This window comes from Pygoscelis adeliae, unplaced genomic scaffold, assembly GCF_000699105.1.
Source record: "Pygoscelis adeliae isolate BGI_AS28 unplaced genomic scaffold, ASM69910v1 Scaffold244, whole genome shotgun sequence".
NCBI classification, from domain to species: domain Eukaryota; kingdom Metazoa; phylum Chordata; class Aves; order Sphenisciformes; family Spheniscidae; genus Pygoscelis; species Pygoscelis adeliae.
In genome coordinates, this window is record NW_008824648.1 from 2,831,996 (window position 1) to 2,845,271 (window position 13,276).

General features: G+C 39.4%; 1 protein-coding gene across 1 annotated transcript in view; it reads left to right on the forward strand.

The window, feature by feature from the left end:
- ADK (adenosine kinase) overlaps positions 1–13,276 on the forward strand; it is a 288,796-nt gene that overhangs the window by 246,391 nt on the left and 29,129 nt on the right. The gene's annotated exons all lie outside the window — the stretch shown is intronic.

Here is a 13,276-nt window from a genome sequence, read left to right on the forward strand (position 1 = left end):
GTTCTGAACATCTTAAGTTCTTTTTTTATAACATAGATCTAAAATATTGATCCAGTTGGTTTTACTCAGATTTTTATGACTTGAGATTTTATCTGTGTAGCCATCTTTGCTGCAAACAAGAACACACTATGCCTGCCGAGAACAGCTGTGCAACAGTATAGTATATTTAAACATTTGTGAAGAGGAGGAAGTGAAATCCAGCACTAAGTGAATTTCCAGGCTTTTTTGCTTTGAGCAGAAAATCTCACTTTAGCTTTTCTCAGCCGTCTGCTTTTCTATTCTCAAAGGAGTACGTGGGAAAAAGGTGTTCTAGCAGGGATACAAGTAGTTTGTGCTGTCTAAATTGATGATGCACGACGCACAGATTTAAGCATTATAAACATGACTGCCTACCTTTTGACAGTCTCTTTAATTCTGTCCACCTATGCTTCTAGACTAAATAAAGCTATTAAAAACATGTGCTATGGCAAGCCGTTTTAGTCATTCGTTCCTTCACGAGGTAAGTCAGGGCTGAATTCCTCCTTTGGAAATCAAGTGAAGTTGAGGAAGCTTTGCACCTGAGGGACCGGTGCTTACTCATACGATATGTGCCTCAAAATCAGAACTGGCTTCAGGCTGTGGCTGCAGGGCTAGGCACTAAGTAGGTAGGTCACTGCTATATAGATCATGCTTAGCAGCCGTTCGAATGATTTCTCCAGTAGTTTGCATCTTCCTCTGTTTTGTTAGCTACAAACTGGTTTAAAGGAAATAGAAAGCAGTCATTGAGAGTTGGGTATGTGTATCTCGCTGAATAATGATGGAAGTGTTGCTTCCAGAAAGTTACTGCATTACGTGAATGGCCCATATGGAGGCACTCCACTTGAGTATTGTACAGTTGGCTGAAAAATAGCAGTATAAAAATGTTTTATACATGAGCTAGTAATAACGGTAGTAAACCTAAATCTTATATGTAACCCTCCTGTGCTCTTATTTAATTTTCACTGTGTACTTATTTTATTCTTCAAACTAGAGTTGTTAACAAATCCATTAATCCCTTCTTTGATATTTTTACAACTGGGAGCTTGTTTGAGGACTGACACTTGCTAATCTTAGCTGTTTGTTTGCTATGAAATGAACTTAAATTAGAGAATGCACTTTATATGCATGATAAATGCAAGATGGATAGAGAGTGTATGCAATGGTGTCAGCTACAAAAGCAAACATGATAAATGTTAAGGCAGTTTTGAGCCGTGGGATAAGCTATTCAGTGCACAAGCATAGCTCTTTGCTATGTTGTTATTCATGGCAGCCAAATAAATGTCAATAATAAAAGAGAATTAAAGATTTTCATTTCCCAGAGGCAGTCCTCTAATACAGCTTGATCTTTCATTTCATTTGTAATTCGTTCTCATGTCAGGATGCAATCATTCGCCAGGCTCTGTGTCATGTTAAGTCATTTAATAATGATTAAGAACATAAAAATGTTTGGCCTGTGGGGCAATTCTCGAAAGAGATACCAATTTGTTATTGTTTTCCCCCTTTTCCTTTCCTTTGGTGTGGATCATCTCTTTCCCACCTCCTCACATTAAAATAATAATGAAAGAAGGATAATGTGTCCCTTAATTTAGCATATGATGATGATACCACAGAATGGCATAGAGTACTGCTAACACACTTATTTCAACACTAATTAGGTCTAGTTGTACTTTGAAACCTGCAGTGGAAAGTGTAGAAAGTTTCTAAATGATCTCTGGAAGAATTGCTGCATTTAGGAGTAGTTACCAGTATAAAATTCATTTCCTTTTTCTAATGCACAGAAGAAGAATAGCTTTTTCGAAAAAGCAGGCTGTGTAGTAGTAGTTTATCCTGCCTTTCTGAGGAAACAATACATTCTCAATAAGTTTGTGCCTAGATTAAAATAGTTTTTGCAAAGTCAGTTGTGGATTTGAACATGCTTGTCGGTACCTTCTGCTTTATATTTTGTCCATAATAAGAACACGTTTATTAGTTGAAAGATGTTTCTGTCAGTAGTGACTCATCCAGAGGGGATCCGTATCTGGGATAAGGACTCGCCTCTTCCTTTCTTTCCCTCTACTGCTGCCTTTAACCATCCCTCATCAGCTGTTGGGAGTAACACATATTCCAGTGGTCTCTGTGTCCTCTGAAAGAGCGCAGGGTGGAGCTGGAGCTTACAGGTGTGAGAGGAAAAGAATTTTTTCAGACAAAAGGTGAATTTGGCCTTTGTGATTTTTCTACCTTTTTTTCCCTCCTCCCCTTCTCCATTTTCCCCACGGAAAGGTCTCTGCTCTCTGGCAGCAACGCGGAGCGTCCAGCATTACCGTGAGCCATGGGAGTAGAAGTGAATGGCTTGGACTGGGCTGCGCTCTGTGAAGAGACGCAGCCGGGTGGCCACCCCCCCTTCTTTCCCTTCCCCCTGCCCACGCGTGGCAAGATGAGAAGGGCAGCACCGGGGCTGTAAGAGCATCCTTAACAGAGCTCCGTTTCCTCTGTCAGACAAAGCCTCTGCGTACTGTCGAGGACCAGACAGCCATGGGGCTAAGTTGGGAAGGGCTGGGTTACGAGAAGAGGAATGCATCTCTTTGATGAGTTGAATGGGGAATGGGGTGATGGAAATAATGAAGGGATACACTTTGATACAGCTCTGGCTGGAAGGAGAGGAAATAAGATGGATAAAAGGGGTTGTTGCAGGTTGCCAGCTCATTCATGAAAGGGCACAGAATTATATGTGCTGGAAATTAGATGTGGAATTTCTTGGGTTTTTTGGTGGGATGAAGAAGGCCAAATACAGCTCATCATTACATGTGGAGAGGAGTGTGGTGACAGTTGTTGATTCCTGGACACTCCAGGGAATGGAAGTATCAACAGGTGTTTGAGGAGTAGAGCGTAGGGCAGAAAGGCACAGTTTGTTACCAAAAGGAAAGAAAGATTAACCAAAGACTTCTGAGAATATAGCTCTGATAGACGAGGGAGAGAGCTTAGACTGAGACAGCTAAAACGTCTACTTCCTCCAACAATCTGGCCCAGCCGTACAGAAAAGATGTTTAGTCAGCTTATGAATTGCTGCAGTTTACACAACATTGTTTTAATGCCCGCCAAAACCACTGGTGGCTCACCTCAAACAGACCACGAGCTGTAGACGCTCAGGCACGGATTGTCAAGCAACTTAGAGGTCCATGCAACTGGAGCAGATCATGAAAACAGTGAAAAGCAGTAACTGCATCAGCAATCCCAATTTGTCAGTCCACTTTCTTTGGCTTTCTGAATTATTTGTGTTTTCAGAGGAAAAATTTCTCTCTCTTTATCGTGGGGCGCATTGGGTCTTTCTACTGTCTGTTCATATCTCCTCCATCACAGTACTCCAGCCCCAAGGCCCCTTTTCTCTCCCTTTCCTTCCTGTTCTTTGTCAGTAGGAATAATTGCAAGGAAGAGGCAAGCTCAAATTCAAACTGAGTGTGATCAGTGTATTTTATAGGGAAGGAAAGGAGTGTTTAGGATTGGCACACAGGAGCTGTGGCAGATGAAATGTTGACTAAATTAACTGTCAGCTTCTAGTAAGACTCCACAGAGCATGTGCAAATGATCATTGTCTGAAGTTTTCCTCTTCACATCATAGAATCATAGAATAGTTTGGGTTGGAGGGGACCTTTAAAGGTCATCTAGTCCAACCCCCCTGCCGTGGGCAGGGACATCTTCAACTACATCAGGTTGCTCAGAGCCCCATCCAGCCTGACCCTGAATGCTTCCAGGGATGGGGCATCCACCACCTCTCTGGGCAACGTGAGGTGCTGCATTTTTCTATGATGTCAAATTTTATCTTTTTACTGAAGAACTTGGAGGCATTGGATCTTCTCAGTGACCCTAAGAATTAACATTGGCAAAAACGTTGTAATGTTCTCTAGCATCGGTCCCCAACATGACTGAATTTTGATAAAACTCTTTTGAAAAAAAAGTAGCCTGTGAGACACCTGTGATGAAACCTTTCAGTACAGAGGATTGTGGTTTGGGAAAGGTACTGGTAACTGAAAATAGGGTCTGTGGACTTGCTTCCCAGAAAAGTTTATTCGAGGAACAACATTGGGTTAATTCCTTGTGTGGATACTCCTCGGCCATACTGGGAATTACTTGGCTATCAAGACTCTGGTCCCACTACCACAGCCTTGTTCCATCATATCCCTCTTCCCAGGCCTGAGATTCTGGATTTGACTTAGGGTTACTGAGCTTATGGGATACATTCATTTCACGTTTCAACACTTTTTTCTGTAACCACAAAAAATACATATGCAGGGAAAGGGGAGAGAGTTAATGAACACATGCAATCTCCTGATTTCAGCAGCTGGAGCTTTTAAGAAATGCACCAAAAATCACAAGCTCTGGCAAGTATGTATATGTCATATCTATATGTGTGCTGTAACATTTGTCAGAATCAAATGCTGTGAAAGCTATCCCTTTTACAGAGCTGCTCATAACATTTTTAAACAAATTACTTTTAGTCAGATACGTTTTATGACTGGTCTTGGCCCAAAGGGAAGTCTTTGGAAAGTCTGAGCAAAATCAGTTCAGCAATGGAAAGACATACTTTTATATTGAAATATTTGCATAATTCAAAAACAGCTGAAGCTACAAACTTTAAACTTGGCTTGTTTTATAGCTTTAATAGAGGAAAGAAAAACAATCCAAATTTAAAGAAAATCACTTCAGCATTTTTCAAGTTATGAATGATGAAATCTGGCATGTTCAGGCGTGAACATAGAATTTTCCATTCTTTTTTCCCCCCAGTGTTTGCAAGACCACCTCTGTTAAGGGCGCATTTGTAATAACCTCATTTGTTAGAATATGGCAGTAAAAATGGATTTTTTTAAGGATTCAAGCATTAAAGCCTCCTCAGTTAGGGCTTACTAACCACTTATATCTTCTTCAGTTTTTGGGATACGTTACTTGAGAATATTTCAGGAAATGTATTAGCAGTGCTGGCGAATGTGGTAGAATGAGAAAGGTCCATCTTAAAAATTTCTTAGTGCACCTACCACATAGTACATGCTGAAATAGTTTTGTGAATTTCTACTTGTTATTATTACTTGTTATAACCTATTCCATAAATTAAACAGCATGTGCAATATAGCCAGATTAACATGTTGCAATAAACCTTGGAACACTACCAAATTTTAGAGCCTGCCTACCAAGCTTTGGATGTTGGAGTAATGCTAGGCATTTGCCTCTACCTGTTATCCGAAACAGGATACTGAGCTAAATGGATGTTGGTGTCACCCGGTACAACCATTGTTAAGGTGATATATGCACGTACGTTCATAAATTCAATGTTTATATGTTTGGATAGAACCAAAACCTGATCTAAATGAAAATAACAACAAAGGTGTGGATAGTATGTTTTTGTGAATGATGAAGCTTCTTTTACTTTGCAAGGACATGTTAGATCTTAAATATTTTAGAAGGAGAGTTTTTAAACTGTTTGTTTTAGAAGGTTGTCAAAGTTGTGGAAACTAGAGGGATTTTAAGAGCTGTTCTTAAATCATAATGGCATGATGGTGTATGCTTTTTGGGCAAATAAAAAGGACTGATGTTCAAGCATACAACTTACTCTAAACAGAGGTCAGTAGGTTTTCTTTGTTAGGTTGTGCTGCAATCATAGACCAGCTTGTTAACTTGTAAGCCTATCTATAAAACATAGAAGTATTTATTACTATTGACACTGCTGATATTTTATGGTGGGCCTGTTTGCAGCTCCTCTTTCTGTACATTACTGAGTATTGTGTGTTCTCCTCTAAGAAGCAAAAAAAAGTGTTATTTTTTTCCCTTACTTCTCACAGCTTTCATGCTTAGCCTTCCAGACAGGAAAACCTCGACTAGCTCTTTTTATCAGACAGCCTTCCTATGTGTTTACACAAACAAAAGTAGTGTCTTGGACCTAAGGAAATAGTAGTTGGGTTATATTACAGTGTGTACTCTTTTTCACAGGATTACACACTTTCACTCCTCCCTATCCATTTATATTCACAAATGGAAAAAAAAGTTTAAAAAACAAAAATGGATTTAGAAAAAAAGGAATTTTTAGTCCACTAATGGCATAACAAATGAGCCAGAAAGCCCAACAGAATTATTTTTAGTTTAGTTGTGATTTAGGAAACCACAAAACCTAAATTAATAATGAACATTTGTTGATAAGGATTAATGAATAGCAAAGCTGGTAATACCTTTTCGTAACTGAGACCATTCGTGCTTTCATGCTGTGTGGGAGAGGAGGTCTGAGCATTTTATTAGACAGCTGAAACACATTATTAAAACCTAAGTTCCTGGATACTGGTATCTTGTCTGGACTTAAAAGTGTATCAACTGTTGCATCTCAAAGAATGTATAGATATAAATAATGTAAATAGATATATGTATATATGTAATGTGTGTGTGTTTCAGTAATTTCATATTGATTTAATTCTAGTCTAATGCGTTAACGCACCAGTTTAGCCCAGAAATTGAGAGTGAAGCTGGGAAACCACTAGTAATAAGGAGTTTTCAAGGCAAAACTATGCTTCTTATTAAACCTAGCCCGAATTTCAGGTGCTACAATGAATTTACATTCTGGCATTCTGAGGAAAAATTACCCCTTTAAGCTGTGGAAAATGCATGTTTGTTGAAGGACGATAAATAGGGGCCCCTACCCCGCTCCTTAGGACTGGGCAGTGTTTCCTCTTACACAGAAGAATTTCTATATTTGTTTCTCAGATACAAATATGTAGATTTAGGAAGTCGGGTTTTGTACCATAACTCTAAAAAGGATTCTTGGAGGCATAACTGTTAATATACAAATCCAGTGCTTAGCTGGTAGAAATTATATGATGTTGGAGAGGCAATACAGAGTGAAAGAGTGGGAGCAGGACTGAGGCAGACCAAAGGTCTGTCTAACCTGGTGTCTGCAACAGTGTACAGTAGTAGGTGCTTGTAAAAGAGGATAAAACCAGAAGAAATCTGTAGTGATACTTCCATGTTACACTCCCCCAGCTTCCAGCGATCTGTAGCTTGGGTATTTCTCAACTAGAGATGATGTCTTTGTGCTTAATAGTCCCAAATAGGATTTTACTGTACATAATGTCTTGTGATAATGAGTGTCACAGACTCTGTGTTATGTAAAGAAATACCTCCCTTCACTTGTTGGGATTCAGCCACTCAGGACTGTTACTGGCTATCTCCTGCTGCTTGTATTGCACGGCCAGTCCGTAATCATTCCATATACAACGTCTTGTTACTTCTGATTTTGCAGAACTCTCGCTTATCTCCCCTTCACTAGTCTTTTTTCCAGACTCTTCTCCCATTCTGTTTATTTGTTCTTTGTTTGCTCCTTAATTCTGACACCCTGGCCCACCCTTCACTACACCTTTTTTCAGGTCTGCTATACACTTTGTGAAAGGGGACCAGAATGTTCAAGTGCCTGAGAAGTTTACAAAGTGGTTTAATTCTGTGGTCTCCTTTGTTCTGTGTTCCTCTGTTAATAATTCCTAACATTTTATTTGCTTTTCTGGCTGCCATTGATGATTGATCTGACATTTTCATGGAATTATCTGTTGTAACTTCAGATTTTCTTTATGGTGTTGTAATAGGTGGTTTAGAGCCCATCACTGTGTATTTAAAGCCAGACTTGTTTTTTGTATGTGCACCTTTTTTACATTGATTGACGGAGAATTTTATAGCCCATTAGTGTGAGACACTTTTGCAATTCTTCACACTCAGCTTTTGGCTTTACTATCCCAAATGAGTCTAAACGTATCACAAGAAGATGGCACACAGTACGCTGAAGAGCTCCTCTCAGAGATGGTATATATAGCCTGGACGTTCTACCCATAACAGGTAGGCACAGTTAACATCAAGACTGGACTTAGGCAGGGCGATTTCAATAAGGCCACCTCTTAAACCACTTGAGGCCTGTCTTGCTTGACTCTGGAGAGCAAAGTTGAATGAATTTACAGTAAGATACCGATTCAGGTGCCATTAAATCCCAAATGGACACTCTTGTTCAGGAAAGAAAGTACCTTAGTACACTGTAGCTTAATTTTTTTTTTTTTTTTTTTTTTTTTTTTGAGAAACGAGGCCTTCCCTGTGATATTATTCCTCAATTAGAGCATCCACGTAGAATTAATTTATCACAAATTTCTGATGCCTCCTGTGTATATGGCTGTAATACTTGAAAACTGGTACCATTTTACTGGTGTCCTGACTGAGTTGTTGAGGTGGTTCATACAGAAAAAATGACATCGGCACAATATTATTCTGTTTGCTCAAACCACGAGGCAACAGAACTACCTACCAGAAATCCTGAGAAGAAAGAATGGTAGTAATTAAGCCTTATGGTTACCAGGGCAGGCCCATACTGTTCTGGGCCGTCACAGAAGGAATGAGGATTCACCTTATTCATTCTGTGGCTACGTAGTCCTCAGAGCACGAGAGACGGAGACTTGGGTCCCTGGCAGTTTTGAACTGATAGAGAAATCAGAAATCACTGACTCGCCCTAGGACACGCGTTTCCGTCCCCTACTTTTCCCCGACCCTGCCGGCACTTCTCCGCCCGCATGGTGAACCAGTTCAGCAGTCCACACAGACCGGCAGAAACCTACTCTGGAAAGGTACTGAGCTCGCTGAACCCGCTCATTGCAGGGTCCAGGTGAGTACTAGTGCCAGCATGGGAGGACAGAAGGCAGGATTTGCAGTAGAAGGAGACGAGGATGAGACTATAGCATCCACAAACCACAGCGGCTGAAGTTGCTGTGGGGCCTCACTCTGAGGCATAAAACATGGCATTTTATTTTGAACTTCCATCTAGCAACAAAGACTGTAGTTCCAAAGTTGGAAGGAAAGTTGTTCCAGGATCAGCTGGTAATATTGTAGAATTATGTCTGCAAAAAGCAAATAAGGAGACAGAGCCATGAATATACCTTCAGAAGGGAAACCACCTCTTTGACATCTCATCTGCTGAAAACCAACAATTTTATCACAGAACTATATTTAAAAAATGGTGAGACAGCAGAATCGGTCACTCAGTACTTGGGAAGCACTGGAACTAATGACAGCCTTCCAAATTTAATTTGTGCGTTTCACGTGCACATGTAATTGATGCAACTTTGTCAAGGCCATCCCCTATTTTCTGAAAATTACACCTACCCCTCTCCATGTACACCAAATATGAAATTCAGGTGACTTTTAGTTATTCAGCAACTGTTCTTGCAGCTACAATGTTATGTCAGTCTAAACATATCTTTCTGACTTTTTGAACAAACAGAAGAAAATCCAAAACTACAGTATTCTGTTTCGTATAAAATAATTATCCTATAAAATAATTATCCTATAAACTTTTCATTAAATTTATGCTTTAAGTCTAAAGTTCAGCATTGTCCTTTTCTATATGTGCATTCTGTGTTGCTGCAATATTCAGTATTGGACGCTACCCATTTCTCCTTAAAAACATGTGGTTTAATGAGTTGAATTTGAAACCCGTGCTTTAAAGGTTTACAGTGCATAGGCTTCTCACCTCCCGACACGTAGGTTCAAGTCATACTAACAGGGTGGCTATTTTATGAAATTAATCAGATAGTAATTTTTTACCAATAATTTTTAAGAAATATATCTTCTCTTTACCCTAATTTGGTGTGATTGGTTTTTTCATCGTAAGAAATTAAAGGTATGGCTTATTCAGCAGGTTTCATAATAGATCAATAATTTGTTGGCTTAACCTTTTTTTTCGTGTGGAGATGTGGGAAGATCAATGTCTGTAGTGCCCTAGGTCATGATCAATACTTTTAATAAAACTTCCTTTTTTTTTCTTTTTCTTTTTTTTTTTTTACCTTTGTACTGTTTTGCTTTTATTAAGGAGCCTTTCCTTTAGTTTCAGACCATTAATGGTTTTCAGATAATGTCATACTGCCCAAGGTCAAGGCCAGTTTGAACTTATAACTCTACTTATCAGTGATTAAATCTATTGGATAGGCTTAGATGTGTTAGAAGACACAGGAGTTTGAAGCACTGCTTTCTAGAGGCTCAAAGTTAAAACAAAACAAAATCTCAACCTTTTGGGAGGATGACACATTAAGGCTTTTTTTTTTTTTCATTTCCTTCTTAAACAAATAACAATTGTCTTATTTATGGATCTCGTATTGGTGTTAACATCGCAAGCAACTACTGTGGCCTTGACTGCTCTTCAATTCAAGATACTAAATGCTCCATATTGAGTTTTATAATGGTATATTGCTCATTTTGCAAAACCAGTTTGAAGCCAGGTAGCGTATCTTTTGTCATTGCTGAAATTCTGGATGGGAGGGTAGCAGCCCACCAAAGTACGTGTTACCAGCTGGACTGCTTGCAGAGAGTGTGGTAGTAGTGTCTCTGGGGCCCAACCCGGTGTCTTTTGAAATCAATGGAAAGATCTCATTAACCTCATTGGATATCGATTATGGCCACGGAGAACTTAAAACATTCATGAATATTAATGGTTTATACAGATCCATGTGTCTTTTTGTGTGTTGTACTTTGTCTGCAATGTCCGATTCAATTTTTGTAGGCTACCTAGAGGTTATACGAAAAGCGAACTTTATGTATGCTGAAAGATTTGATAACACGTTTTACCTTCAGGTATCTTCTTTGTTGTCTGTAACAAATGAGGTGCATAAAGAGCCGGACCCTTTGACCACTGGCACCTAGGCAGAATATCTTCTGTAGAAGATCTTTTTTCCCCATTATTTTGGCAGTTTTAGCCTTGTTTTATTAGGCAGCGGTTCACTTCATAACAAATCATCACAGAGCAGAACCTCTACTCAGAAGGTGCCCTACGGACTCTGATAGCCTATCATCTTTAATTTAGAGATTTTATTTCCCATCTCATGATTACAGTTGAATGAACATCGTAGAAAAGTTCAAATTGTAGCTATCCATGTCATGCTTTTGCCATAAATGATGGAACTTATGTTTTCAAGCCTCTAATCTTCACCTGCTCAAATAATCACTATAAAACAATTGCACAGAATGGAAGGAGAGGAAAATGTGGGTATGTATGGTGACCCTGGACGAAAATTAACTGCAGGAAAGTGACCCTTTGATTAGAAATTTCTCTGCTGTGGCATCCAGTTGCAGGCAATAGAAGTTGTGGGAAATAGGTGGCTGAATGGAAGACAAATCCTTAGCTCCGGGGGGGTCAGAGCAGAGATCCTGGCTAGTGGAAAAAGTGGACGAAGGGAAGGTTTGAATGGGTCTGGCTTCACCTGACTTTGGGGATTTAGGATTCATTTTGTGTGAGACGACAAAACATCTAGAGTTAACGTGGGGGGGAGAGGTTAATTGGAGTCCTCGAAAATGGTTAATTGTCTAAAAGTGGAACTGGGAGATTTTATGATCCGTTTGGCTCAGTGATTTCCACAGTAGGTTTTACAGATAAAGCAAGTGGAAATGGTTTAAATGCCATTATCTGAAAAGTAGGCCGTGCGTGTTACTCATATACCAATGACCTGACCTTGACACACCTGAGCATAATATAGAATATGAAGTGGCAGTTTCGATATAAACCCCTGGATACCACAAAAATAACATTTACGTCGTTGATCCCATTTGAATGAAAGTAGGCTCCGGCTTATTTTCACCATAGCCGTTTTCTTTGTTATGAATAATAAAGTCAGTAAAGTAAGCAGACCTGACTTCAAGTATATACAGACGGCAGATTTAGTGAATACGGTAAACATGAACTATTTTTATATTGTTAGGTTTTGGCTATACCTACTGAATGAGGTAATACTAACGTTTGTTTAAAAAGAATACATAGAGTCGTCAGAAACCAGATTTAAAGTTTGGAGGGCTGCTTACATGGATTTTGCGTGCTGTATTCTGCTCCCCTGTGCCCCCCCCCGCCCTCCTAATCCATCCTGATTCCTCTCCCTGCCCCCGTGATTAGCAGTCAAAACTAAATCAGAGAGGAGTCTGTGGAACCAAATATTTATGCCCCTTGTAATCCGACACTGTGATATTGTACTGTGAACCTGAAAAGATGCCGGGCCAGGCATTGTGGCTAATAGCAATTGATCACGAATGAAACTGCAGAACTCTACTCCAAATTGGCGGCTTTATAAATTTGATAATAAGTACATTTCCTGACAGAATATAAAAGTGCAATAAACTGTGCATGCCCTCTCTTTCCTCCCCACCTGTCCAATTGCAGAATGCTGTTTGTACAGTATATTGTTGTTGCTGACAACTGAATAAGAATTTTTAGGAGCAGTTGGCTATCAAATGATGGCAAATTTAAAGGTTATGCAAATTGTGCCAGTACAGCCCAGCTTGTTTCAGACCTCTTTTCTCTATTATCATATCAATTGAGTCAGCTCATAGTAGACAAAGCAAGGTTATGGGAACCACCTAGAGCATCATGCACCATTAAACATCAATGCAGCATACACGAACATCTGCAACAACGATCTTATTAACAGAGGGTATAACGGAAGGCAATAAACAGCTTTCTTAGTCACTTAATTGTAAAAAATTTAATAACCTAATACTTGCATTATTTATCAACAGCAAGTTGGTCAGAAATTATGCAATTGTGGTGGATTAGATTACAATACCTATTGCACACTGTAAATTACTACAAAAATATGAAAAACCATTTGTGAGCAGTTAAACACTGTAGTTAGTAGAGTGCTAAAAATGCAATTTTCTTTTAATCTCTGGTGCATCATGGAATATAAGTATCTGCTTTTTGCACTGACATTTTTATATTTGGCTAAAACCAAATATAAAAACCCTAAAGATTGTTTTTGGATTTCCTGCTTAACTAGACAACTTAAACGTTTCAAAAATCAAGGGACAGTTGTTGTGAAAGGTAGACTACAGAAACCATAAAGTGGTCTTTGTGTGTGCAACCAAAACAGATGTTTGGAGGAACAAAGTGAAGCAAGTTAGGTGTTCATACTGGATACGCATTGTGTGTTGGCTTCTGAGGTAGTCACTACACTGGTCTAAAAGATGAGAGCGTGTGAAGCTGTGATCTCAAATGACTTAGGGAGTTGAATACAGAAATTAAAATATGTTAGAAATTGATGATCAAGAGCAACGAGGTTTGGTTCTTCAAGGCCAAGCCAAACTGCTAGGGTTAGGCTAGGGTTGGAGCACACCCTTTGCTGGAATCAGATAAATTGGGGGGGAGTGACAGCCCTCCTCTCCCTGGAGACTGGGGGCACTGGTGGATTCCCTGGTTTTGGTTAACAGGGAACTGGAGGTCTACTCATAAAAGGTTAGA